Raw genomic sequence first — 5,674 nt, 5'->3', positions numbered from 1 at the left:
ATAGTAATTGTAATTATATAGGAGAGACTCATATATTTATTTTTTAAAAATAAAATGGGAGATAATTATGTTATTTAAGTGTTATTAGGGAGGTTCTTTTAAATGACGAATAATAAAATAGGACTTGTTTTAATTTCAATGTGGGAAATGAGGTAATTATTTAATTTAAGTGACATTAGACAGGTGTTTCTAAATTATTAATAAAAAAGGGACCTTATTAATAAAAGTGAGGTTTATTCTAAATTAAGTGAGGGAGGTGTTTCTAAATTAAGTAAATAAGGAGATCTTAAATTGCCTACAGGATATTCTGTATATGGGAAAGATGTGATATACGTGGTAGAAATTGATGATTTATATTGATTTTTTTTCCCTTTGCAAAATCAAACTTTCCTTTTGAGATTTATATGTTTCTTTTGTGAGGTGATGATTTGTAGTATTAACTATTATATTAAGTAACTTCCTAACATGATTTCTTGGTACAGTACTTTTAAGCACTGTTCTAAATATCGGTCTAGGCGGTGCCCAACCGACTCGCCTAGGCCCAAATTATTTAAAAAATCGGTAGACCGACTAGGCAGACCGATTAGGCGGGTCTAGGCAGTCCAGTCATTTTTTTTTAATGATTAAATGTCGAAAATTAAAGGCATGTGTAGGCTTAAGATTTGAATAAATTTAAAAGACTAAAGTCTAATGTAAATTATATACTATTATAACAAAGAGTGTGTTTTTATATGAAGTCAATATTCTTAAACTATTACGCATTTTTGTAATAAGTATTTTTGTTTGTGTTTATTTTTTGAGTTATGGTAAATGATTTTTTTCATTTCTTGTAGTATAGGTGTGTATTACTATATATATTAGGAAAAAAAACCGCCTAGCGCCTAGCCTGTCTAGGCACTGCCTAAAAGGCCTAGGCACTCTCCCACCGCCTAACATTTTTTAGAACACTGCTTACTGCCTAGAAAGCCTAGACGTTCTCTCACCGCCTGACTACGGCCTAGCATTTTTTAGAACACTGCTTTCAAGCAGTTTCTACTATGCTAGCTCTTCACTTCTTCAGCCGGATTTGGGCCCGTTCCATATAAACTTGAAAAGTTAAAAGCAGCATCAGTTTTCGAAGGACACTCGATCCATCAGTTTTAAGGCCAACGGAGGCTATGAGGCCGAATAGTTACGTGATGGGTGATCCTTTACTAGAGATGAATTCAACAACTTAAAACATCCAAAATGACCCTCAAAGTAGTAGATCTACTATAGAGTTGATTAACAATGAAGTAAAGAGTAACTCCTACATTTTTTATCACTTGAAAGAAGTCTGTCTCAGTATAACTCTTCACTTTTCACTCCTGGTTCAGCTTCAGGACACCACTATCTTTACAAGGTCCACGCTCGCACCCAAGGAACCAAACCTATATAAAAATCAAATAAAGTAGTCAATAGATTGAAAACTAGAATAACAGGAAAACAACTCTTGGATACAAAATCAATCCTCGGAATAAAAAACTGAGCTGCTTCTTTCGTCAAGGTTGAATATTCTCTAGTTTACAGGATACACACTTCTTGGTTAAAAAATCTATCCATTTTCCGGTAAGACTGTCAAATATTAGATATGACCACAAGTCTGTCAATACATGAATATGACACTTGAGCTAGGATATAAAAATGTCTCAGGGTACCCGACATCAATGGGAACTGTTCAAAAAGACAAAAACTGAAAACAAGGGCACAAAAGAATATACAGAGACAAAGAGAGTGCCCATGATACACAAGAGCTTCTAGCTCAATTGGTTGTGTACCCCTCTTCTCATGGGAGAGGTTGCAAGTTCAAATCTTGATTGAGATTTATTTCTTTTGTAATTATGTGATGGGCTTTGGGCCAAGCAAGCCGCCAAGAAGTAATGTCAGGGTAGAGACTACACCATTATGGACTAACCAGAGCTCTACCTCACTCTGACCTCTCATAAATAGAACCAAGAAGAGTTATATTCTTAATCCACGTGCATGGGACACCTGAGAATAGAGGTCGATCAGGACTTGCAAGTGCCGATGCAATCTCTGAAGTAATAGGACGGGTCCACCTTTTTTGTCTTCCAGCCCCAGCACTGTATTGAAATCGCATAACAACAGCCATGTGCCCCTCTTATTTCTTAGTCTCCTTTCCACATGCTTCAAAAAATTGTCAAAACCCATAAGTGCAATAGAAGCTACCCCTTCAGGAGGGAACATAGTTCGGAATTTCGGAATTCTCGGAATTCCGAAAAATCTAAAAATCGAAATTCATTAAATTTCGACCCCTATTACATTCGGAATTTCAGATGATTTTGGAATTTCGGATATTTCGACTCTATATTCGGAATTCCAGTTTTTTGAAAAACCAAAATTTTGGGCAGAATTCCAAAGTTTCGTTCGGAATCACGAACTATGGGAGGGAATGCATGGAAAATTCTAAAATGTTGAGACTCAATCGAAAACATAAAAAATTAAAAGGAAGAATTAATAATTTTGAAACAGATATACCAAGAGGAACAATCAATCAAAGAGTGGTGAAGTGGTCCACTAAAACCAAATAGACTTGTAGTTTTGAAACATGTGAGTCAAATGATCTTGAACATATTAAATTATAGTTTAAGACTTTAATTTCTAAAATTAAGTCTACTGGGTCTCATAACATGCAATACACCCACTGAATTTGCAAAGAAAGGCATCATAGGTTGGATTGTACTCCAAACATCAGATTGTTACACAAGTTGCAATATATCTTTGTTTCTGCAATAACTACAAAACCATGACTTGAGTTTTCATGATAGTACTTCTGCATGATATTATAGTATCTCAATTACTTTCTTACTTCAGCAGAACTTAAGTATAAGCTTTGTCTACACCCAAAAAAATATGAACACTGTATAACTAAGATATGCATATCTTATGGGCATAATTTCAAAAACAGAAGATTGCATAAAGCACACGTATCATTCAAAAAATTAAGTAAATGGAAAATATCAAAAGCATAAGAAAAGGAAATGCAATGAATATATTAGACATAAATATAATTTATTTTTATTTGTTTAAAAATTCTCATTGTGATCTCTGTAATAAGAATTTGCAGAGGAGCTTACAACAACTAACACTAAATATCTATATCTGAGATGCCTTGACTACTTGGTGCACTTCAAACTCAATGTTTGTCCTTCTCTTTGTTACCTAATTAGGTTAAGACATCAAATGATCTCAGATTTCCTGTATTACCACAGACAAATTCTTTGTGCAGACAGTTCTTCTGCAATGCTGCATGCTTTGGTTCTATTATGAGCAAATGGAGTGGTTAATTTAGGCATCATATGAAGGCAACGGTTTCAGGAAAAAAATCATGATAATAACATGTCGTCAACTCTGTCATATTTTCTATCTTCCTAGATTAAAAAGGAAGAGACAAAATGCACAAAACAATGACGACAAATCCTACCTTACGACCTTGATTGTAAATGATGATTACAAATCCTTTTTCGCCTCATGATGCCTATAAATTGGTTGCTCTGATGCCTATGCCTCCGTTCTCTTCTCAGGTCTCCAGTGTGACCACACAGAAAAGATTAGAATGTTGCTCTTTTATTCTAATGTTGTCTATTTTGGTTCTATATAGAGTAAACTTAGGGATGAAAAATGAAAAAGACAGAAAGTGAACCCTTTATAAAAGCAAAAAGATCCATCCTGCTTAAAGAAGTTATGAAACCTTACCAGCACACGACTATCCTTGCACTTGGAAGTCCACCTTTTACTTCACCTGCAACAAGTCCATAATAGCTAGCACCTCTTACAAAATTTACTCCAGGAACTGAAGCAGTCTGGGTTTTATCAGTTTCTAGTAACAAAAATGGCTTAGAATATACATATTGGATTATATTGCTATAGAAAGACATATTTACCTATTGAAGCTAGAGTTATCAGCAGTCTGGCAAGTCCCATTTCAATTTGCAGGAGGAGAACTTGAATCCTTTGTTGTCAAAACTCTTCACCTCGAGCCAGATTCCTACGGAAGCTTTGCTAGCGTAAGGGTGAAATTCAAGACATTTTAAAAATTACGAAGTTTATAACTTTGTATAATCACCTGAGTCTAGCATTCCAACAACGACATTTCCCCAATCCATGCAAACCAACTTAGTACCTCAATAAGCTAGTTTTTCCTCTCTAATTGAAACGTTGCGAACATTTGGTAGGTAAACCTTTTCTTGTTCTTCAAAGATAAGTTGGTAGTAGCAGCAGCAAGCTCCGGGAATGAATTCCTCTGCTCTATCAGCGTGTTTTGCAGACATTCCACTCCTTTGATGCCTCGTAGCTATAGAGCTCTGGCGCCTTATGGTGGATGACCTGCAATATGGGGGCATAAAATGGCCACATAATCTGGGAACCATTACCGTTGTCACTTTCAGTGATGGTGGCTGAACGGAATTATGAACTTTCATATGACTCTAAGAATCAAATTTTGGACACTGAAGATGAAGAAAACGACATGCTCAACGGTAAAGTACTGAAGGATTTATGTATGTCAGTAGGACAGTAAGCAGAATCTTGAGTTACATACTAACTGGCTAGAAACTACGGAATGGTAGAAGAAATTGTTAAAATCCATGAATTTCTACACCTGTATATAAGATATACTGACAACAATGAGGTCCATCTGCAAACCTATATCTTCTTTCTAAAGTACATCAGTTGCTTGGAATCCTCAAAAAGAGATGCAACCATCATATATGCAATGGTCAGTATTTTCAAAAGAATAACGATGCTCCTAATAATTTGCCTTAATCTTTATTACACTTGAAACCATAGTTAACCTATGTTTCACTCTTCAAAAGAACAATTACCGTGTTCCAAATTAATACTCGTCCCTGGTCATCTACTTTGATTGTAAGAATATTCTCCAGTCCATAGGAGGTTCAATAAATTCTTACTCTAATAAAATAAGTTTGCACTTTTCGAGCTCACCAAAAAACCACGTTCTGAATTCAACTATCATGATCGTCTATTGATTCCTGTTTGCTTGGTTTATAGTGTAAATTCTTAATTCCAGATATAACACATGTTATCTACAATCTAGCCAATAACATGTAAAAGAATGTATAAACCATAACAAAAGCAGCACAATAAGCTTAGCTTAAAGGGTTGTTGAACTAACCTTACTTTCAAGCTTCTGTAATTTTTTACACTCAAGAAAGTTAACAAAGTAGCAAAACTAAATAAATTTGTAACAATGCATGCGTGCATGGAACAACCACAACAACCAATGTGTACTGGCTCAGAAGGGGCCGGTTGTGCTCCTGTTTTTCAGCTCTTGTACGTAGGGCTTTAGTGGTAATGACTAATGAGTACCTAATCTAAGACATATTTCGATGGGATTTGTTTGTTATTTTGAAATTTCATTTGATTTTTTAGTGGAAATAGGCGAGATATAGAAGTTGAGGAGGCCATAGTAAATTAAGAATATAATATGGAGAATTAATCAAATGTATGGAGGTGTTTCTAATTATTAGTACTTTTTTTTTTCTAGGAATCTCTAATATTGCTCGAATTAGAAAATATAGTGATATGGTGAGGAGAGAGAATATGGAATGAAGAGAGAGAGAGCTGCTGCTTCTTCTTCTTAACAAATGATGATGGCTCCAGTAGTTGAACAAAA

The 5,674-nt window shown here is 35.1% G+C and overlaps 1 long non-coding RNA gene across 1 annotated transcript; it reads right to left on the bottom strand.

The window, feature by feature from the left end:
• Nucleotides 1–1,052: 1,052 nt before the first annotated feature.
• On the bottom strand, nt 1,053–4,467 carry LOC147524162 (uncharacterized). The gene is made up of 3 exons (XR_015196895.1): nt 3,736–4,467; nt 2,011–2,166; nt 1,053–1,409 (listed from the first exon to the last, which is right to left on the bottom strand). It is a non-coding gene; the product is annotated as an uncharacterized LOC147524162 (long non-coding RNA).
• Nucleotides 4,468–5,674: the final 1,207 nt, after the last annotated feature.

Source organism: Coptis chinensis, chromosome 1 (genome assembly GCF_015680905.1).
Source record: "Coptis chinensis isolate HL-2020 chromosome 1, ASM1568090v1, whole genome shotgun sequence".
Classification (NCBI taxonomy): domain Eukaryota; kingdom Viridiplantae; phylum Streptophyta; class Magnoliopsida; order Ranunculales; family Ranunculaceae; genus Coptis; species Coptis chinensis.
Note: the sequence above shows the minus strand (reverse complement) of the source record. Positions and strands in the feature narration are given on the sequence as shown.